The 23,419-nt window shown below is 43.8% G+C and overlaps 1 long non-coding RNA gene across 3 annotated transcripts in view; it reads right to left on the bottom strand.

Annotated features, from left to right (window-relative positions):
- Positions 1 to 21,969, bottom strand: part of LOC135914300 (uncharacterized) — a 28,512-nt gene extending 6,543 nt beyond the window's left edge. The window contains exons 1-5 of one of the 3 annotated variants that reach the window (XR_011507959.1): positions 21,434 to 21,969; positions 20,327 to 20,451; positions 17,901 to 18,081; positions 15,464 to 15,548; positions 14,623 to 14,721 (exon numbers count right to left, since the gene is read on the bottom strand). This is a non-coding gene — a long non-coding RNA (uncharacterized lncRNA). Of the gene's footprint in view, positions 1 to 14,574; positions 14,722 to 15,463; positions 15,549 to 17,900; positions 18,082 to 20,326; positions 20,452 to 21,433 lie in introns of all 3 variants that reach the window. The other 2 variants (XR_010568277.2, XR_010568276.2) reach the window with 2 other exon arrangements.
- Between the last annotated feature and the right edge of the window lie 1,450 nt (positions 21,970 to 23,419).

Below are 23,419 nucleotides of genomic sequence, written 5' to 3'. Positions count from 1 at the left end.
GAATAAACAAAAAGCAAAATTTAAATGCGCTCTAGCAACAACCGTAGTGATGACAGTGTTGTGAACTATGTGAGAGGTGACAAGACAACTTTGAATCACGATTAAACAACAGAAATGTAAACTGAATCCTTTGCTGTACTAATTGACCTGACATACGTTTGCAACTTTATGTATTGTGAAGTCATACTGGATAATAATAGCAATAGCACAGGGCGCCAACTCTAAATTTTAACCGAATCAGTAGGAACATCATTTAATAACTGACATAAGTGACTCCAGACATTCTTGTGCTTCACCTAAAGAATTTATATAGCTGATGATTTCGCATAAACCCTGCAGAAAAAACAAACCATGCAATTTGAGCCGGCAGCTGCCTGTCAGCAACAATTACTATGAGTGGGCATGTCAAGCATATCAAGCTCACTCGGGCACAACTGAACATCCAGCTGCAAAAGCAAAAAATCTTGTTTACTTTAGAAGTAAGGAGTTCCTTTGCTTATCAATAGCATGCCAGCCACAGTTAAAAGGCGCTTGAATGGCCCTAGATTTGTTCCCTCGCCGGCTAGAAGTGTAGTACACATAGATGACTTCTGTCCAGAATTACACAGGTGCATCCTTAACTGGAACAGATAAGTTCAGTTTGTTGAGTTCCCTTCCTTGCTGTTCAGCAAATGAAATGGGCATCGCCACTCCAACACTGGCCTGAATTTGCTTGTGAACTCTTAACTGGAAGGGTAATTATGAACCACGAACTGAATCAAGTGCCCAGCCTAGGTAGCAATGCTGAGAAATCTTCTTTTGACTGACGCACTGATCAGTTATGATCTTTACAGAAATTGAACCAGCAGCCATTATGTTTTATCCACTATCATGTGATAGGTTGTGTTGACGTGAAAAAGCTGTGGAAAAAATTTGCAGGCAATTTTTTTTTAGTTCTAGGCTACTTTTCACAGCTACACACACAAAAAAATATTTGGCTCTCCGCTGTCTACGACACTTAACTGACTGAGCAGGTTTATGCATTATGCCCAGCTGCAGTATTGTCTAGTAACCCCTGCATGACATCTTCTACGTTCATTGCCATCATTTGATTACCCGCAGTTCAGCTTCTAAACGGCACATCGAAAATTCAAAAACAAGAAACGACAACAGATTTAGCCAACAGACAATGAAGCCAAGGTGAGCACAAGGAAAATTACCACTTTTAACTAAAACATAGAAAGACAAAAAAGAAAAAAGAAAGTTGATGAATATACAACTTGCTGCTGCAGGAGCCGAGCCCACATCCCACTACACATGTGATGCTCTATCTTTCAGATAAAGCAGCAGCGATCCCACCATCGAGTTTCTTGGCTATTATGTTCCTGTTTGTATGATGTTCGTATTAGGTTTTTCCACTCGACTTAATCCAAAGGCCAGTACATTTAATCTGTGTGACAATCTAATTTATTCCGTGCGAATTAGTTCAACTACCAGTTATTTTAATTCAAGCACCAGTTACTTTATCCCTAATGCCATTCAGTTCAACTCAAATATCACGGAACTTGTTCCACACACAACATACTCCAAAAGCTTCTGAGGCTCCCACCAAAAAAACTTTTGTGAAACTGTTAGGGGTTGATAGCAATGTTTTTTTTAAATAAAAGGGCAAGAAAGGAGATGCATAGCTTTATTACAGTGTGACACAACAAACATTTCTGTAGGCTTTTTTTTAACAGTGACACAGCAGGCAGCAACTGATACGCAAACAGTGACCAAGAAATTTCAGCACAAAACCAAGAAGAATTTAAGTGCTTTTTTTTAATAGAAAAAAAATCGTTTATTTGAACGTTGCACCAATTTTTATTTTTTCAGACAATAATTTGCGTTTGCCTAACATTATCAACTCAATGCAGTGCATACAGTGCACCGAGCTGACTGTGAGAATCGAATCAAAACAGAAATGTCTATGCAGCAGAAAACAAGAAGGGAAAACCGAGGGGCTCGATTATTTTTAGTCCACTCCTTCTTCCAGCATAGTGAGGGTCTCAACTTTAGCCGCCTTGATACCATAAGTAGCACACGTGGACTTAGTGACTGTTTGTCTTCTCTTAAGTGCACGTACTGAATTCAATGCTAGCTCAATGGCAAAGCACTGCACACATAATGCGGAAGATGTGGCCTTGGCCCCCGCTGGTGGCAAGTTGTCTTTCTGTCCACTGTCGTTCCTGTTTTCCATACTATTTTTACATTAGAAATAAAACAACGGGTAATTTCCTTGATGTTTTCCTTGGCTTCACTTGGTTACAAAGTGGCAGAAACAATGCGCCGTGAACTGGTTTGTAGCAGACTGCTGGGAAGAACGACCACATAGAATTTTTTTTTCTAACACAAGCTTCCTAGTCCCACCGTACTTTGCATAATACGCCACTCATTTGCAAATGCTACGGAGCTAAAGTGTTTTGAGACTATTTGGAAGCAACGTATGATTTTGATTCAATTGCCTGTAAACTAACAAAATTCAGGTGCCAAAGCAATGCCAAGGCTATAAAGAGCTTATTAGGGGAGGTCTCCGGCCTCATTCTCACTAAACAGAGTTATTTAACCTGCAACTATATAGCCCGCAGGCATTCTGTACACTCTGCCTCCATCTAAAGATGGTTCCCACTTCTGGGAATTGAACCTTGTACTGTCGTCTTCAACACATGTGTTGGACACTGATAGCTGTGGCCAGCCAAAATTTTCAGACAATAATTCTCATAACTTTCTGCTGACATGCAGTCAAATGATTTTCTTTTGAGTGGCCTTCTGCTGTGCCATTTACAAAAAAAAAAAAGAAAGAACCAATCCCGAAACTCCTTTTTGTTCCATGAGGGAATAAAGCTACAGGTCCCCCATGTCACCCTTTCATTCTGAAAGAAAGCATCAACACCTAACCATTTCAGGAAAATTTGCTTGTCTTGAACTACGAAGACTTTTGAAGGATGCTGCATTTGGACTACATTCTCTGGTTTTTAGAATAAATCGGCTCATGTAGGGAAATTCAGTGGTGCTCAGAATAAAGTGAGTGGCATTTAGATTAAAGTGACCAGCAGATGGATTAATCTGTATGGCGCTCGAATGCACTGTCGCACAGATTAATTTGATTGGTGCCCAAATCATGTTGAGCGGGACAACCTGTAGATCTAGTCCTCGGACTTATAGCCAGTACCAGTAGCTATAGCGTTATAGCATAGCCTGGAAAAGATCTAGTACATATACACACATGCTCGAGAAAGTATACGGGGGGATAGCCACCGCTCTAGCTGAATGGTAAAACATTGTGTGTGTAATGCAGAAGGTGTGGGTTCGCTCCCATCAGTGACAAGTTGTGTTTTTGGCAGCTTTCACTTCCCTTCTCATTATTTCCACACATCAATTTTAAGAACAGTTAATTTCTCTTATGCCTTCCTTGGCTTCATTGTTTGTTGGCTTTATATGGCTGTAAATAACAAAAAATTGAGGCCCTCAGTACCCCTTAATCTTCTCACTGCAGAGTTAAAAGCACAGTGACACATGACTAATGGAGCAACAAAGTACTACACATAACACTTGTTCCGGGCAAGCCTTACTGAGAGCAGGCAAATGGTTATACAAATAATCACTGGAAAACCTTGCTAAAAGGATGCTAAAGGGAAACACGGCTTGAGCTATGTTAGTAAACTACTGTTCCAAAACACCAAAAAAGCCCCTCTTACTGCGAGAAGAGCCTTGGTGAGCCATAAAAGATGAAAAAACGAAAAACAGGTGGCAGGGCCACCTTGAATTTCCTGCACCAGCTCCTGGCGACGTCAAAAACTTTCACGGCATCTGCTCATGCCTCGTTAAGTTCTTGCCGATATAACTGAACTACTTCACATTGTATTCTAAAAGAACGAAAGGCTGAATTTAGGAAGTCTCAAGAACATTTACTGAATCACAACGACCAAAATACAAAAGATCACTTCCTAATCTGTGACATCACTCTGACAGTACGTACTGGGCCTGGAGTTGCTGCTTGAAATTCAAAAAGGAAAACATCATTTCCTCTCCTAATAATCAAGTTATTACTACAAAATCATATAAAATATAATCCATTTAAGTATACCTTATCAATCTAAACTAAGCCAGGATTTCTGTCCCTTTAACCTTTCATTTTAAAAAAAATAGAACCCAGCAAGAAGAGCTGCAAATTTCAGTCATGACTGATGAAACAACAGCAAACTTTGACCCTAGCAGCAAATTAGCTGAATATTCTATATTATTATATTACGGGGTTTAACATCCACAGACTGCATAGTGGGTTATGAGGGACGCTGTGGTGGAGGGCCCCGCATTAATTTTGACCACCTGAGGTTCGTTACTGTGCACCCAAATCCAAGTACATATATGAGCAGTCTTGCATTTTGCGCCCGTCAAAATGCGGCTGCCATGGCCAGGCGAGCATCTGCAGCATATCATTAAAGCTTGCATCTTTCATGACCAGGAATCGAATCCCCACCTCGAGTTCGACAGCACAATACCAGAGCCATTGAGGAGGGCGAGTAGCCAGGCATAAATCCAAAGCGCTGAAGAAGTAGACAAATCGATTGGTGCTCGTGAGCAACTTTTTTTTATACAGGATGTCTCATGTAACTTAAGCCAATCTTTAAAAATATGCAAATGCCACGTAGCTGGACCAAACCAAGGTAATGTTGTTTGCCGTCGCATAGAGATACCCAGATTACTCCTTGCATTATGCCTAATTACATAATTATTCTTAATTAATCAACGTCTCAGTTATTATAATTAGATTAAAAGTTTCAATGAGAAATTTGTAGATACAATATGAAAACTCCCGATACAGCTGTCTGTTGCTCAACAAGTGCTACACAAAAGTGTTTTTCCGAGTGTGAAACAAGACCATGAATACATGCAAAATTGCCGTGTGACTGGCAGCTCGAGGCACTTTTCCGTGCCTCGGGGCATTGATTTCCATCACATTTCCAGCAACTGCCTTTCATTGTCTAAACGCAGACACAAATACTGAACTATGTGTAATACATTGCCATGTTGCTGCTGCATCCTGGATTTCCAAGCACTCTCGAGGAAATATAAGCGCACTTCCAGGCTGCTTTCTGCTGTCTGACAATGCAGAGATCTAGATCGATGTAGTTTCAAATCTCTCAAAAGCAGATGACAAGGATATGAGTAAACTATTTACATGCAGTTCCCCATGCACCAGACTTTATATCCATAATGATTATATTGAGTAATCACTTCTGAGTTCATGTTGAAAAATATTGAAGGCAATGCACTATATACTGCACTGGAGTCTTAGAAGGATATAGCTACTTCCTGTATCACTGGTTTATCAAAAAAATATGTTTTATTTGAAATTAGATGCACACAGAAACTATATAGAGATGCATTTACATGCTATAGGTACATATATGCCGTTGTACATAGTTTGCACCTATGTACACCAGTGTGAGTGTGTCGGCCATTTACAGGCACCCTGGTGCATCCGTCTCCTTGTGCTCACGCAGTACTGTCAATCCGAATTTCCTGTCTGCATTGCGATCATGTCGATCTGCACAATTTCCAGTTGCCGTGAAAAGAAGTAACGCTGCCATGAAGCCACGCTACGTAGAACGAGGCATAGGAGGCTCCAGCGATTATTGAAAGTAGTAACAGGGTTAGCACAAACACTGTTGAAGTAAATCTATGCCTGTGGTTGTTCTGGATAGAGGGGAACCACTTCCAAAACCTGCATCACTTCTTTCCCCATTTAAGCGATAAATTCAAGGCTTGGGGGCTGCACAAACAACAAAGATAAAAAAAGTGCAAGGGAACGCAGTACGAGTGCCATGTTTGTCATTTTGCTTTTCTTTTGTCTTCGTCTCTTAACAGTCCCAAACCGTGAATCTAAACCAAACTGCTCAATTCTCTGTTCTGAACAAATTAAGATGTTAAACCAAAGCTAACTTGGACCGACCAGCTCATTTCCAGCCAGTGAAGTTATGGCCAAACATGTGAAAATTAAGCGTGGAAGACCGCTGCATGCCTAAATGTTTTGGGGCTGTTTTTGCTTCATCAAACTGCTCCCTTTTCGAATTGGGCGCACCTCGGAACTATGAGTAAACCAAAACTCAGGGAAAGGAGCATCATCATCATCAGCCTGGTTATGCCCACTGCAGGCTAAAGGCCTCTCCCATACTTCTCCAACTACCCCGTTCATGTACTAATTGTGGCCATGTTGTCCCTGCAAACTTCTTAACCTCATCCGCCCACCTAACTTTCTGCCGCCCCCTGCTATGCTTCCCTTCCCTTGGAATCCAGTCCGTAAACCTTAATGACCTTCGGTTATCTTCCCTCCTCATTACATGTCCTGCCCATGCCTATTTCTTTTTCTTGATTTCAACTAAGATGTCGTTAACTCGCGTTTGTTCCCTCACCCAATCTGCTCTTCTCTTATCCCTTAATGTTACATCTATCATTCTCCTTTCCATAGCTTGTTGCATCGTCCTCAATTTAAGTAGAACCCTTTTCGTAAGCCTGTCCAGGTTTCTGCCCCTTATGTGAGTACTGGTAAGACACAGCTGTTATATACTTTTCTCTTGAGGGATAATGGCAACCTGCTGTTCATAATCTGAGAATGCCTGCCAAACGCACCCCAGCCCATTCTTATTCTTCTGATTATTTCAGTCTCATGATCCGGATCCGCAGTCACTGCTTGTCCTAACTAGATGTATTCCCTTACCTCTTCCAGTGACTCACTACCTATGGTAAACTGCTGTTCTCTTCCGAGACTGTTAAACTTTACTTTAGTTTTCTGCAGATTAATTTTTAGACCGACCCTTCGGCTTATATATACAGTAGACAGGCCTGACCCTTATCAACGACCCCAGCTTCCCCACCAGAATGGGAACAGGACTAACAAGAGACACCACGCCCGCTCTAACATTAGCAAAGAACACGAGAGGAGCGAGTTGGAATAATACGTTTGAAGACCTTTGTAGTGACCACAGAATTCTCTAAATGAAATTATTGGAGAATTTAAAGATTGAACCCAAACAAACCTTCAAATGGACGGACTGGGACCAGTTCTGCAAGAATCGAGTCAGAATGACGCATGCGCCCATCACAGACATTCAACAATGGGCCAAAAAAGTGATGGCTGACGGCAATAAAGTAACAAAGACCGTGACGCCAGAACTTCCCGTCGAAAAGATAGACAACCGCCTGGTGCATATGTGGGAGGCTAAACAATCGCTTCAAGCCAGATGGCAGAAACAAAGACACAATTGGAAGTTGAGGAAACGCATAGCATTACTCAACAAACAAATAGAACACTGCAGAACTCTTAGTAAACAACAATGGGACGAGATCTGCAATGCGATGGACAGATGGATTGGCGCCTGTCATACATGGCACCTGCTCCGACACCTGCTAGACCTGACCAAGACCAAGGCAACACATACAGCAAGCTAATACACACACACGTCAAGGACGAGGAAGAAATCTTTTCCAAACTCTGCGACAGATATGCCCCACAGAGCCCGACTATTCAACACGGGGAATACATGGGAAAACCCAATTTCCCTCTGGACAGAGACTTTGGCGAGGCGGAAATCTGGGCCGCTTTGAAAAAGCTTAACAGCAAGTCTGCCCCGAGACCAGATGGCATAACTAATAAGACCCTTCGTAACTTGGACAACGAGACCATCTTCGAACTGACCAAGTACATTAACGATTGCGGGACCCGAAAATGCATCCCCGACCAGTGGAAAAGGGCAAAAATGGTGCTCATCCCCAAACCAGGGAAACCCCAAGATCTTACCAACCTTCGACCAATATCTCTTATGCCGTGCGTCGGCAAGTTGATGGAGCACGCCTTCCTCACCCGGATCAACACACACTTGGACGACGTGGAAGCATATCCGGACACCATGCTCGAGTTTCGAGCTCATCTCTCCATGCAGGATGCAATGTTGCAAATCAAACACCAGATACTTGACAAGACAAGAGGTACCAAGGCCATTTTGGATTAGACCTCAAGAAAGCATTCGATAATGCAGCTCACGCAGCCATACTACGCAGCATTGCCGCACTGAATCTAGCAAACCGAGCGTACAGCTATGTTCAGGATTTCCTCACAAACAGGAAAGTCTCCTTAACGCTGGGCAAACTCGCATCCGAAGACAGGAACATGGGCAGCGTCGGCACCCCGCAAAACTCGGTCATCTCGCCGATGCTCTTTAATCTCATCATGATTGGCCTTCCCGAGCACCTCAATGCCATTGAGGTAGTGCATCACACAATATACGCGGACGACGTTACGATCTGGGTGTCCAAGGGAAGCGACGGAGAAATCGAACAGCGGTTACAGACCGCGGTCGAGGTGGTGGAAGAGTACCTCGTCAGAACCGGTCTCGTCTGCTCACCAGAAAATTCGGAAGTCCTCCTCTACCAGCCGACGCTTAGGAGAAGACACCCCAAGGCTTACATCCACCACGCTGCATACGAAGAAATTTGCATACGCACCAAAGACGGGCAAGAAATACCCATGGTGAAGCAGATTAAGGTGCTCGGACTCATCATAGAATCGAACTGCAACAACGGAGAAACGGTCAGGCATTTGGAGACTAAGATCACGAACACAATGAGGCTCATGAGAAGAATCACCAACAGACATCAGGGTATGAGGGAGGCCAGCTTTGCCAGACTAATACACTCCTTCGTTATTAGCCACATTACCTATGTGGCCACCTACCACAACTGCTACGCAGCCGAATATGCCAAACTGAACACCCTCAATAGAAGAACTCACAAGATGGCACTGGACCTTCCAGACAGCAGAAGAACGGAACTTCTGCTACACCTAGGTGTCCACAACACACTCGAAGAGTTGAGACACACTGAATCTCGCAACTCGAGAGACTAGCGAAGACACGAACGGGCAGGAGCATCCTGGACAAACTCGGGATAAGTTATCACAAGCAGCACAGCGACAAGACAACCCTTCCAAGCACCATCAGGGGAAAGGTTCAGAACTACCCAAAAATCTACCCAAGAACATGAGCCCCGAATTCAATCAGGGTCGAAGAGAGAGTAGAGCCAGGGCGTTACTCCAAGCCTTCGTTAGGGACAAGGAAGCGCTGTTCGTAGACGCTGCAGAATACGAGGATCAACGTGCTTTTGCAGTGGCCGTCCTCAATACGGACAAACAACTGGTCAGTTCTTGTAGTATATGTGGCAAAAACCCCGAGGTAGCGGAAGAGGTGGTGACAGGCTTAGCCACCGTTAACCCCAGTTGCAGATACATACTCAGTGACTCGCAGACGGCAGTCAGAAACTATGCACAAGGCAGAATTCTGCCGAAGGCTGAGGCTATACTCAAAGCCAACACGAGCTACGTCACCTCTGAGGAGACGAAGGAACGACATATTATGTGGTTCCCGGCTCACACATCCACCGACACCTCCGTACCCAACCTCAATGAGGAGTTCCACCGCGTAGCGCGAGGTCTCACATTCCGCGCCCGCATAGTAGGACCCTCTCTTGGGGTCGGAAATCCAAGGGAGACGTGGACAGAGAGGGACAGAATGACCAGGTACTGTGATATTACGAAATTTTTTTTTGACAAACTTTAGGCGTGTTTATCCAGCCCCTAACCCCAAACTCGACAGGGCCCAAGTGGTAGACTGGAGGCAGTTACAAGCCAAGACCTTCCCCAAACCCGTCCATCTCAGGAGGGTATATCCAGACATCTACTCAGACGATAACTGCCAACTGTGCGGCAGGGCTCACGCATCTCTTAGACACATTCTCTGGGAATGTGAGGTTATATGCAGAGAAAATGCAGTTTTCCCAGATGAAGCTGCAGCGCGATGGACGGCTGTGTTGCGCAGCTCAAACCTCCAAAGTCAAATATCCAGCAAGCTCGTGAAGCAGCAAGCAGACAGGATCTCTGGACCTCCTCGGGGGCGGCCTAGGCCCAGGCCACGAATTTGCCGGATTGTCAATAAAGTTGTTACCACCACCACCAAAGGTGCATTAACTTTTCTAAAGTCGTACATTGGACCATACAATGAGACAAGCCAAATAAACAAACTATCAGACAAGTTGACAAAGCATGCAGTGAGGTCCAATGAGACAAAGCATTGTGGTGGTTCACTTGTGTCGTCATGTCACTGAAAAGAATATCAATTTTTTTTTCACCTGCACCAACGCATCCATGTTCGAGACACTAAAGTCAGCAAAGGTAACTAGGTTCTTATTTTTCTACTTTGACTTTTATTCACGAGGACACATTGAGCCTCTTCAATTTTCTTGTTCTTACTACCCGCAGGCTGTCAGAGCTAGCCAGAACGCATGCGTTTTTCTCGTGTTATCCCGACCATCACGCTGCACACTTCAGTGCGCATTCGTTTTTGTCTGGCGAAGCGTATTTTTCCCTGGCAGACTTTTGGACGCCTTCTGGCTAACAGGACAGTAAAATAAACAATGGTCGCTCGCCGCCATCACTGTGGGGACTCGACAGATTGCAACGCGCTCGCTTGAGTGCAAACTCTCCAGAAAGTCTTGTCTCGCCGGTGTAGGATACCGAGCAGTATGCGTATGTTTCTCTGTGGGCCAAGCGTCCCATGTTTTCTTTGGTATTCCTTCGGTAACCACATTAGGTGCCCAAGGTAGGCATTAGATTGTGGCCAACATAGTTTCCTTTGCGTTTTTTTTTTTCCAATTCGGTGCTCCGGCCCCACAAAACAAAAAAAGATGTTGTGGCACAGCGAATTGCCACATGGTGAAAGTTCGATTTCGTTACTTCTTTTGCGGATAGTAAAGAGCCACGGGATGCTTAAGCTGCCGGATACTCTTATTATATTATTGCAACAGCAATTATATGGACACTCCAGGCACATTCCTGCCGTCGCCGTCATGTTCCGTATAAAGTCCAAGGCTGATTACATTGTGACCATGTGCTGCATGTGCAAGTGAAAGCATGGGGGGAAGGGGCATAAGCGAGCCGACGGAAGAAAGGGGGGAAAAGCACCACCGCCTTCCGCCGCCCGCAATACATCGGGGAGAGTAAAGGGGGGTCTTAGAATTCTGTGATGTGTGAATCTGTCATTGCCCAACATATTTATTTGTCTTGTTCGAGGCGTTATTTACAGTGACGTTTTCTTAGATATGTAGATTTATTGGAGACTTATACTTATATTTAAATATCTTGTGGCGAGGTTTTGCGTATACGTGCGGTGAACTTTGTTTCCAGTGACACTTTTTTGCCCTTTATCAAGCTGTATCTTTGCATTTGTATATTCCATTGTATCTTCGCATTTCTAATGTATGAGGGCGAGTCACATACAAGTGAGCCAACCCACTCCGCGAAATAATGGTTCGGTTCATTATCTGCCAGGCATGCACGTAGCACGCACAGGCATCACTCATTTAGAAAAGTGACACGCAGGTGTGACGATAAATGTAATTTAATGCTCTCATACACTGGGTTGAACATGGTTGCATGACATAATGGACGCTGCTCCAAAAGTTTAACAGCGTGGTGTCATGAAGTTTTCGACAGCTCAAGGTGTTTCCCAAAAAGAAATTAGTCGCCGTATGGCTGCCGTATACGTTGAACATAGCATTTCATTGGTCACTGAGAAGTGTTGGAGCAACCGGTTCAAAGAAGGATGTGAAAGTTGCAAAGACAATCTAAGATCAGCCAAAGCCACCGTGCGATCACACCCAACGCAATTGCAAAGTTTGATGAGCTGATTAGACAAGAATGGAGGATAAGCATTGATGAACTGGCAGAGCATGTGAACATCCCTCGCGGTTCGGTTCACACCATAATTCATGAACACCTCAGTTATCGGCTCTTGTGTGCAGAATGGATGCCCAAGATTTTGAAGCACTGCCAGAAGACGCAGAAGTTTGGCGCTGCCTTTACTTATCTCATCCGGTATCACAATGAGGGGGACGATTTCTTCTCTGCAATTGTGATCGGGGACGAACCATGGTGCCGCTATGACGAGCCTGAAACATGATGGCAATGCTTACAGTGGAAACATTCAAATTCACCACGCCCAAACAAAGCAAAGGCCGTCATTTCCGCCGGAAAGGTGCTGACTTTTTTTTCTATCGCCAGGGGCCATTACTGACCAAATTTGCTAAACTTGGAGAGACTATCAATTGTTTCTGATATTGTGAAATGTCGGATCGGCTGCGTGTCGCAATCAAGAACAAATGACGTCGAAAATTGATGAATGGGGTCATCTTGCTCCACGGCAATGCCCGTCCCCACCTCGCTGAGGGTGGTCAATACAAAACTGGCCAAGTTCAAGTGAGAAACGCTGCAACATCCGCCATACAGCCCACACCTGTCGCCTTGCGACAGCTCAAGAAAAACCGCTCAAGGAAGCCAGATTCGTGTAGCACGATGACGTGAAGGAGTCAGTTACAGACTTTTTGAAGCGGCAGCCCAAGGATTTCTATGAGACGGGAATCATGCAACTTGTTAGTCAGCGGGACAAATGTCTCAATGCTCATGGAGACTACATTGTGGAATGATCAACTTACTGCGACAAGAGTCGCTAAAGTTATATGTACATTCACATTCACTGGAACCACTTTATTTGTTTAACCCTTTAATGACGGCGCATATAAATACAAAACAAATTATTTTATACCTAAACGTGCAAAAGACCTCAAGAATAAGCATAATCAACGAAAAGAACGGATATTTTGTAGAAACTCCTTGAGTAATATGGGGGAAGAAGCGGGCTTCTCCCCAAGCCAGATATGGCTGCGTTCGGAATCTGTACAGAGAGCTTCTTGCATATGTGTACTATAGGTGTACATTTCTTCGCATCGTGTGTCTGAGCCACTACCGCAGGAGCTCTTGCACCGGTCTATCTCCTCTGACCGCGCTTTCCAAAGAAAACGAGTCCCATGTCTTTTTTTTCCCATCCTGTGTTCCTGCTCTAAACCGAAAAATGACACTTGCTGCCAGTCATTCAGTGTTGGCTCAATACATTTAACAAGAAGCTTCTTACTCAATTCCAAAAATCACCAAGAAATATTAATATTTTTTGGTATGCTGTATGCAGAACTTCTCAATGAAGGGTTAAAACAACTCAAGTGTCAGAGTAGCATAGCCACACACCTTTCACTACATCTTAGCATGTATATCAATATACATTACAGTACGAATGCTGTATTACTAGTCTATAAATGCCTCTACCACTACACCTTGAACTGATGTTTCACTCTAGGTTCAAACTGGCGATGCGATATGATATTTTGCTCCTTTAATCATCTACAAAATCTCTGATGACAGCCTTGCAGATATACAGTCGCCGACTGATTTTTCGGATTCCAAAAATGCAGACATGCTCGATTATTCGGTCTGCTTCACGGCACCGCCATTCCTCCATAATGTATAACAACTACCGAAAGTACGGACATCTTGCAACCTCTCGTCTGATTTTTCAGAAGCTCCTTGAGCCAACTTGATCGAGAGCACCATGCACTGACTCTGACCGGTGCATGGTTCGATTTGCTGAACGCCATTCTTGTTTTGAACAGAGCCTCCTTGCTGCCCCACAAAGTGGCGCTACTGCAACTCCCCACTCATCATTGTTTCTGCCTGGTTCAATAGAGTGGCTCCAGCAGTTCTGGTCCCAGCTTAGTAAGCCATGCCAAGACAAACCAGCAGCTGATTTGTGGGCTACGTTTTTCGTTTGTGTGACTGGTGTCGGCGTGATGGCGTGGTGGTGTTTGCTTTGTGTGCTGTGTCGAGATTGCGGTGATCCAACGTGGCATATGGAAACATTGTGTCAAGTGTCTAATGACACCGACAGTGCCCGCGCAGACTGTGCTGGGGAATGCCGGCAAGCGGGTGCCGGGAGGCCTATGATTTGTCGCTTTCCGATGTGCTCCCTACTGACGCGGAAAACATTCTACCGAGACCTGCGCAGTGGTTGCATCGCGATTCCGAACACCGTCTCATTTGACAATTTCACAGGTGCTGACACTGCTGTACTGACATGCGCAGGACTCGACAACGGCGAGATCATTCGTCAGGTTTGTGCTGCTCCGCTGGACGATGACTCTGAGTCGAAAGATGACGCACCATGTGCTATGCTGCCATCGCATACGGAGCGTGTACAAGCAGTGACTGGGCTTTCAGCCGCCTATAGTGACCGTACAACCCTCTCCGAGATTCAGCCTTATCTGATTGCGCGTAAACGGAACAGCCTGCAACGGCGCATTCACGATTTCTTCAAGCCTACTGCCGAGCCCGAATAAGTGCGTGGAAATAAAGGCTTTCTTTCTTTTATTTTCTTAGTCTGCTTTTTCGGACACCTGTTTATTCGGACATTTCCGCAGTCCCTGTGAGGTCCGCATAAACGGTCGGCAACTGTAGTTGCTATAGCCGGATTGCATATTTGCATTTGTTAAAGAAAAAATGTAAATGAGACGAACAAGTACATCAAGAGAAGCAACTAAATGTTTCAACTAAGCCACATAACAAAGAAAGGAGAGTCAGTTTATCTAATGAAATATGCATGCAAACTTGCAGCTGATCACCTGTCTTCGAAATCCAGATTTTTAGCATGTGTCACAACTTTCGCTTGCCTTTCTTGCTTTCACTTCTGCATTGACATCAGGGCATCCTGGTGGCATTCACTTTCGCATGTTTTTGTACTTGTTTCTTAGGCACATATACCATGAGGACTGGAATGAAATTAAAGCAATTGACTTTACATACCCAATCAACAGTTCAATGACTTCCAGTTTTCAGGTTTTGAAAGAAACTGCAAACACAGTACACAGTTAAGCATGGAGTTGCTCTAACCTTAGTTTTCTTTTTGCAATGTTTCCTTCATGTTCCAAAATGTACCAACTGAACTATTTTAGCACACCTTTCAACACAATATCTGAGAATTACTTTCAGTATTGGTCAAAACTATAATACATGAAAACGGCTACAGGTAAAAAATATATTTAATGAAATATATATTTCGCTGAGCACGCAATTAATTTTACAAGAGGTGGCCGTATTGCCTACCAGATGCAGAGGTGCTGTTGATATCTTCATATTTAATTAAGCTGCATAGCTTTAAAACCACCACATCTCTACTCAATCACAAGCACACAGACCTGAACAGCTGCAAGCAGGGATGGTAACAAACTTAACAAAGTACTGAGAAAGGCTTTGGCGACACACTTAATGTTAAAAAAAAAATTATGGGGTTTTACACACCCAAACCACGATCTGATTAAGAGGTATGCCGTATTGGGAGACTTCAGAAATTCGGACCACGTGGGGTTCTTTAACGCACACCTAAATCTAAGTACACAGGTGTTTTTGCATTATGCTCCCATCGAAATGTGGCCGCCTTGGCCAGGATATTCGTAACATCTAAAAGTGCGAAAGAAATCAAAATGAAGGAAAATGAAGAGAAAATGCTCTTACATGGCCAAGGTCCAATGTGTCCCTCAGCGCTAGGTACTGGTTTACGAGGCTCCTTGCAGCAACATTGCACAATTTATTTGGGTACCTGATGTATATAAAAGCATGCATGAACCTTCGACATCAAACAATACCCCAAAAACAATATGCAACAGCACTGTAGCGCAACCATTTTCATGAAAGAATATCAAACAGCTGAACTGTGACTCATCAGATGGGAGAATTTAAGTAAACTGCCCCATGAAAGCATTAGGTGCGTGACGAGACCGAGGTTAGAGAATTGATCGGATGGATTTGACACAGGACAGGGGTAACATTTAAGCCTTTTGTCCTGCAATAGCCAAGATAGAATGATAATCATGACCAGAGTTCACAAACTCTTAAAATACTTTCACCAAACAAGATGTTAAAAAGGGTTTTAATAAATATTTCAAATTAGCTTATTAGTAAAACATGCACATAAGGGAAAATTAGCCACGAATACAAACTTGAAGGAGCATCTCCTATAAGAATTTAGGAGGGCAGCTTATTGAGCTAGTCGTTGATCCATTATCGTGAGTGTACAGCACAAAGGTTAAACGAGGACGTAGACACAAGCAGTGATTACCAATGGATGTTTTATTGCGAATTTACACAAAATAGTGCAAATGCTTGATGGTCTGCTTTGTTACACAAAACAAAGCAGACCATCAATAGACACACGAAGAAATGTAGAGTTGCGTAAAAAATGCTGGCCTCAGGTTTGACTTCCCAGAAACTTGAGCACTCTTTCTGATAAGGCAATGGATGGCTTGCTCATGCATGCACTCTGCTCCCATGCCAATTGTGCTACTTCAAGTATGATAAGGGTAAGACTATCCTTGTGCTTGTGCATAACTGACATTGTTTCAAACCAAGGAGTGCAGCCACGGATGCTAGTATGATGTGGCAAAAAAACTTGCTCTGCCATTGCGCACATTATATGCATGTTCGCACAACCTCTCCTGAAGGCATCTGGCAGTCTGCCCCATATGACAAGCGCCGCATGACAGAGAAATTTTGCACACAACCTTTTATGTGGAGTCAAGATGCCAAATCTTGCGCTTGACCTTGCAGATAGATGCCTTTCTTTCTGACTGCCCCATCAGAAGAAGAGCTAAAGTTTTTCTGGAAGTCACTCAAATAGTATTTGTGATGCAAACTTACATTTTTTTTGTATTTTGATTTCCAGCGTAGTTCATTTTTTGCCCACTCGTCTGCTTTTCTTGTTTCAGTCTTCAGAGAGAAAGCTCTTTCACTAACTTGTGTAAATGCAGCACATTGAATAATAACATCTCAGCTGGCAGTCGGCACTTCTGTATATGTACTCGTTTACCTTTGTGCTGTACGCTACCCTATAAGAACTGTAACCAGCAGCTAAAGAAGCTTCATCCAACGCATCATTCTAGCCTCCCGCCCACTCATTAACCCAAGACTCATGGTAAGCAAGGAAACCACGGAGGATATTGCTCTATTGAGGCACAACAATAATTATGATTGAGTGTTAACCTTTGTGTAGCTTTCGTGACTGTTTTTTGCAAAGAAAGAAGACTGGAGAAGAAATGCTGCTGATAGTAACCGAACCCACAAATTTCACATGACACATGCAGTGCTGTACCAATTCAACTAGCCACAACTGTCTTTCCATCCAATTCACTTGGTATTTGTATACACACATTAAATGTAGCGCTGGAAGTGTTAGGGTTCGTGTTGTTAGCCAGAATTTAAAAAATGGGCTCAGGGCAGCAATGTCGACATTGACATTGACTATTTAAATTTCGAGGTCAGAAAATGAGTGAACTGTAATTCAGGACTAGACAACAATGTATCAGTGATAAAAACATTTTCTACCAACAATGCCATATACACTGCTAAATGCTTAAAATGCACCAGACAATTTGGACACTGCTCACTGCCCCAATGCAAAGCTTTAGGGAAAAAATTATTTCCCCTCGGTTATCGAGTTTTCAAGGGCAACTATGCAGCAGAAACTAAGTTATAATCATGAATTAGACAACAAAAACTTGTTTTGATTATAGACACCTCCCACTTGCCTTAGTGACATAACCGCATGAGAATGGAGGGCAATACCCTTTCTAATTAACATTGTGCTTACCATTCATATTGCAATACAAGGTTCGGAAAAATGCGTGACCGAACATAATTGAGACATTTACTGTCGAATGGATTCTCATTAAGTACACTCTATCCCACCTTTATTTACATCTGGCATAGGTCAGCAAACTGACACATGAGTAGACTCACTGAGACTGATCCCGAAAGTGAGTCTCACCGAGTCCGACTAAGTCGAATTTCTGTAGTTCTTAGCCTGACTGAACCCGGCTGAATAGAATTTTGGTGAGTGTGAGTGAGTTCTCATTATTTTGCTGACCTACGCATCCAGGTAATTGTTGTGACTTACATTGTCTGAGATGACGAATTGTAGGCAATCCATTCAATTTTCTTTTGAAGACTGTCAGGCACGTCTCCTTCAGAGGTGTGCAGCAATGTCAATGGGCATCGTAGGCAGTGTGTATGTTGACAATTCCTTGTACTGTCCTTTGACTGCATTCTCCACATGTTCAACTGCACTACCAGACAGCCTTAAAAAGAGAAGTATTCATTGAAATCAACAACAAAATCCAGTGCTAGAAAAACGAAAGATATGGTATCACAGACTATCACTCCACATGCTCAAATTTCTCTACTATAGTTAGTGACGAGCCATGAATACAGGAAGGGCTCTTCGTAAATAAGGGCACGTTTGCCAAGGCAAATGGAGCCCATTGCTGTTCAGGGATAACGATGTACAAACAGAAAAAATCACTTACTGAGACAACCGACTCATTACAGCATGGATGTGCTGTTAAGACCAAATTTGGGGAGGAATTTTACCATCTGCTATACAAATAGCTCCTTACCAACAAATCATGACCCCTCTCCCCCTTTTCGCATTGGTACCATGCGCAAGGAAGGTGCATTATTGGTCCCTTCACAGACATGCACACCATGAGCAAAAAGCTCCCCACCAAGGTGAAAAAAGCAACTAGACTGATGCACCTGCAAACATTCATTTTGAGGAAAAACTTGTTGCTAGCTAAACTTGTTGCTAGCTACATTGTCTACAGAGGTATTGCTTTGTGAAGGACAAGCACTGGGCCATAAAGTGTCAAGTCTAGACTAGCATTAAGTCTTGTGAACATCAACAGAGAACAAAAGTAGGTCAGAAAAAGGCCAAGGATGATATGATAAACAAAAATATACTAGAACATTCTGGTTCTCGAATCACAAACTAGACTGCTTGTGTTTATCCAAACATAACTAACTCCCTATTGCATTTCTGGTGGCTAAAGAATGAATATTTCAATGAATTTATTTTTTTTTCTGGTAACTTCTTGGTGCCTCTGCTTATAAGGTCTTTTTGTGAAACATGCTATTATTTCAAACAGGAAGACAAATTTCAGCATTACATAAATCTGAGCTACTGAGATAGACACAAACATCAAGGTCGAGTAAGACTTTGAAAGGTGATATGGAAGGATTGAGGAGTCACGAACATGATTGTGCTTCTTAAGCTCTTCATATATCATCAGTTATATTTGGGCTGTCTAGACTGCACAAAATTTAAAAAAAAAATGTATTGCAGCTTTTTATTTTTATGTTTTCATAAATACACCTCATTTGTCATATCTATTAGTAGCAGAGCATTCCAATATTTAACAAGGACAGTGGTATGCTATAAAAGTGGAACTAGGGCTATATCGATACATAAAAATATTAGGGGGAAAAACTTTTTATTTTTATATAGTGGAATTGCCCCTATGGCATGCATTTATTTGTTTACTAAATTCCCATGAGCTTATTCCCCAAAGTTAAGATGCAACCAAGGGCAGAAAAAAGCTTTAGGACAGGAATGAGTGTCACTTGCTACTACTTTGTTGTAAGCAAATAGGATCATATATATAGGTGAAGGTGGCCATGTGCGCACATATGTTTGCACGCAGTACTCAAACAAGTTTGCATTATTATTCAGTCATACAGTGCAGAAACTGTCGTTCAGTTCAGTTCAAGTCACAGATGTATCACTGACATAGACGTCACATTTCATGTTGATGAAACAGGCCTCCATTAATTACCATGTCAGGGAATGTTTCTTTTACCAAGAATGCAGATACGGAAAAGATATGGCTCACACATGCGGGAATTGCATTGCATAGGCAAATGTGCATTAATCTCATTCCTGACAGGCAGCTCATGTTCTCTTGCCAAATCATTGATGCAACAGACTGTCTGGCTGATATGCACCCTGCCGCAATTAAGTGGAATTTCGTATACCATTCTGACCGCGCAAGTCACATATGGCCTTGTATGATTTTTACCACAAAGGGTCAGCTTCTGTGGGTCTGAGATGCATGGGGACAGGCCAGTAAGCTTCCGTGGAGCCAAGAAAATAATAGGTACTTTGTACTTGCTGGCCACTTTCTTTAAATCGTGGTCCATTTCATGCACGTACGGAACAACATGCGCCCTTTTCTCCACTAGTGGCTTGGCAAGCGAGATCCAAGCGTTTTTTGGGTGGTGACGCTCACCTCCTTAAATCATGGGTTTGCGGCACAGCAATATTTCTATCTCAGCTATTAATGAGCCAATTTAAAATTTTTGTGGTAGAACGCTCCCAAGAGGGCACCTAACAACTTCCAGCGTGTAATTAAATTAGCTATGTGGCCTGGTGAGAGGCTATTTAAAGTACTACTCAAATATCAGTACTATAGCCTTCCAGCATACGATAGATTTAATATTGTACAGAGTTAATGTATGAGTATAGATTGGATAAGACAGGGTGCATACGGCTTTTTTGGTGCCTCTGATGCTTTGGAGTCACTTGGGGAGACAACCAAGTTAATCAGTGCTCCATCATACACTGTTGTGCTTTCCCCCATGTCGACGTAGTACTGGAACCGGTCGTTGAATATCTGAAAGCACACCCACATGGTTTATCAATAGTTTTGCACATTCGGAGTGAAGCAGTTGACACTGAACAGGCATTGATTAATTAAACAGCCTTTTTCTATGGTTGCTGTACTGTCCCAAACAGGTTTGTTATTTGGAGCCATCACAGCACAGCACAGCACGGCACTAATCCTGCTGCCCATGTGTGAGCTAACTACAGCACGGATTAAACAAACAAGGCTGCGCTTATTTATGCAATGTCAGCAACCATCAGTGTATAAAAACCGATGATTTCACAAAGATAGAACCATATTGCTGATTGCACAAGGTTTTCATAGTCCTATTGCTGAAAATACTAAAAAATTTTTTCCTCAGTTGGTTCAATTTAACTTCATTGCTGCGTGATTCCTGCAGCTTAAAAATTATGGCAGAGATTGAATAGGCAAACAACGAGTCTGTTTTTTTTCTCGTCTTGTCTGTTTTATAGGTTAAACGCTTCAGAAATTTGCAGAATATGGCATACTACGACCAGTTACGTTAACTAAAGCACCATTACATTGACTCAAACGGCTACTACTTCACCTTGCCCACCAAATAGGGTAGGAATTGCACTCCTGACCTCAATATCAGTAGTAAACCAGCCACACAAGTTTTCAGAGGATGGAAGTCCTGAAAAAGGCTAGTTTCCTTCCGGCTTCTCGACACGGCAACAATTATAGTTGAGCAACGTTGTGTTCGTACGCGCAAGTATGCGCTACACTTCTCAATTTAAGGTCAAGTGCATTGGCTGCGACGAAACATAAATATTTGTAGTTGGCAGCACAGTGAAGTGGCACAGGGAAATTTCGTAACATTCGATCTGCCAGTTCAACGCGCGGCAACCGAGCAGCTTACTAATCGTGCTCGACATTTCCGCTACGCATACTGTTGCTACTTTGCCCATATGAACCAAACAGTGACCAAATCCTCTTTGCGCTCCATAACGCGCAGTACATTTACGCTCACCTGTATTAGAAGATCGCTGCCTGTCACCAGGTACGCGAACCCTCCTGTCAGCAGGCTTTCGCGGAGGTCGGCGAGTTTCCAGGCGCCTGTGAGCTTCACGATTTTCTTCGATTGCCCGTGCGAAACAGGCAAACCGCTTCTTCCGCATCAGTCGGCGAGCGTTCAGTTGAAAGCGGATCGGACGACATGCTGCCACCGCTGTCAGGTTTCACAGGCGCAACGAAAGCAAGAATGCCACTCGCGTTTAGATACTCGTTTACCGCCGTTGTTCCAGGGCTTTAGCATGTTTTTGGCTGTTGTTGTGACGCCTCGCTTAGTGAAGCTTTCTTTGTCGCGTTCGAAGGAGTACACGCTATGCTCTGTGGTACCACTATCGGGCATGGGTGTATGGCGTTTTTCACTGGTCGATCTGGAGCAGCCGCCTGAATCCTCGAGCGAGCGCTCGGCTTTCACCAATCCGAGTCTGCCAGTGGAACGCACGAACGCTCCGCGGGAGATCACACAGGAAGTCTGCGTGCACGTGACACAAACCGGTTCCGCAAACTATGCCCAACACAATGTTGTGCGATGGTTGTGCGTACCGACCGGGTACCGATTTCGCTTGAAGACGGAAGTGACGCCATGTGACGCAAGCTATTTCCGCCCGAATCCGCGCCTCGGCGGCGGAGCAAGTGAGAGCGATCCGGCGCGGAGCGAGTTGATCCGAAACGACCAGTGGAACGCGCGAACCCGCTCCAGATCGACCAGTGAAATTCGGATTCGTTGCCGCGGAGCAAAAAATCCTGCTCCGAATCGACCAGTGAAAAACGCCATTAGATTCAGCCGTTGCCGCGCTGCTCACGGTTGCGAATCCAAAGACAAAGTCGAAGTAAATAAGTCAGCCATTGTACAGGGTATCGCTAGGGTGGCTAGTATCGCTGCGCGCGTTCGCAAAACGATATTTCGCTCACCGCTACACTATCCATGCTCAAATTTTGCAGAACAATCACATTTTGGCGTCTACTTCGTTTAGTACAGCACTTAGCGCAGTTAATTACCTGATTTTTTCTTAAATGAAAATTTTCCGGCGCTTATGAGAATGCGAGCTGCTGCCGCGATGGTGTGATTATACACATGTGTCGCCGCCTGCCGTCAGCTATAGAAAGCAGCATTTCACGGAGTGCTGCCATATGTTGCCCGCTCCTAGAACAGGCGACTGCCCCCCCCCCCCCATTTCCCCCATAAGACCTTGCTTTTCGCAGCTAACGGCAGGCGGCGACATAAGTTTATGCTACTGCAGTCGAGGCAGCTGCTTGCATCCTCGTGGGCGCAGGCAAATTTGCATTTTTTTTTCTTACAAACAAGGCAATTAACTGTGCCAAGTGTAATGCCGACACCGAAATGGTATCGCTCTGGAAAATTTGAGCAAGAACTGTGTAGCGGTTTGCACATTTTTTGCACAGCGGTTTGCAGAACAGTGCACGAAGTTTGCACATTCCATTCCATTCCATTCTGCAATGATCGTAGAAACAGACAACCACAACCCACAGAAGCATTCGTACGAGGCAATGCCCCGCTAAAAGGCACTGCTTCACAGAAGTGGTAAGGTATGGTATGAAGAACTTTATTCAGGTGCTGAGGGATCAGTCTGGTACTGATGCGGGCCGCTCCCACGTCGGTACAGAGAGGCCGGGCCCCTCTGCCGTCACACGGGCCCTCTGGACAGCCCCGAGTTGTGTGGTGCCTTCTCAGACTTTGACGCTTAGGTGCTTAAATTTATTGCGGAGTCCTCTGCTATAACTTGTACTATGATCATACCATGAACTTGGCAGGTAAAACCATCATGTCGTTTAATTTTTATTTCCTTGGCTCATTATAGGCATATTGTTCTAGTAGGTAGTTTGGTATCTGTATCGCATTAATGTGGGCCTTGGAATTAGAAAAAAATAACTCAAGAGTGCAACACAGCGGTAAAGCCTTAGCCCCCAAGCCCAACATCTCGATCTT

The sequence above is a fragment of the Dermacentor albipictus genome, chromosome 8 (genome assembly GCF_038994185.2).
Source record: "Dermacentor albipictus isolate Rhodes 1998 colony chromosome 8, USDA_Dalb.pri_finalv2, whole genome shotgun sequence".
In the NCBI taxonomy this organism is placed as follows: domain Eukaryota; kingdom Metazoa; phylum Arthropoda; class Arachnida; order Ixodida; family Ixodidae; genus Dermacentor; species Dermacentor albipictus.
The sequence above is the reverse complement of the archived record's forward strand: the minus strand, read 5'-3'. Positions and strand labels throughout refer to the sequence as shown.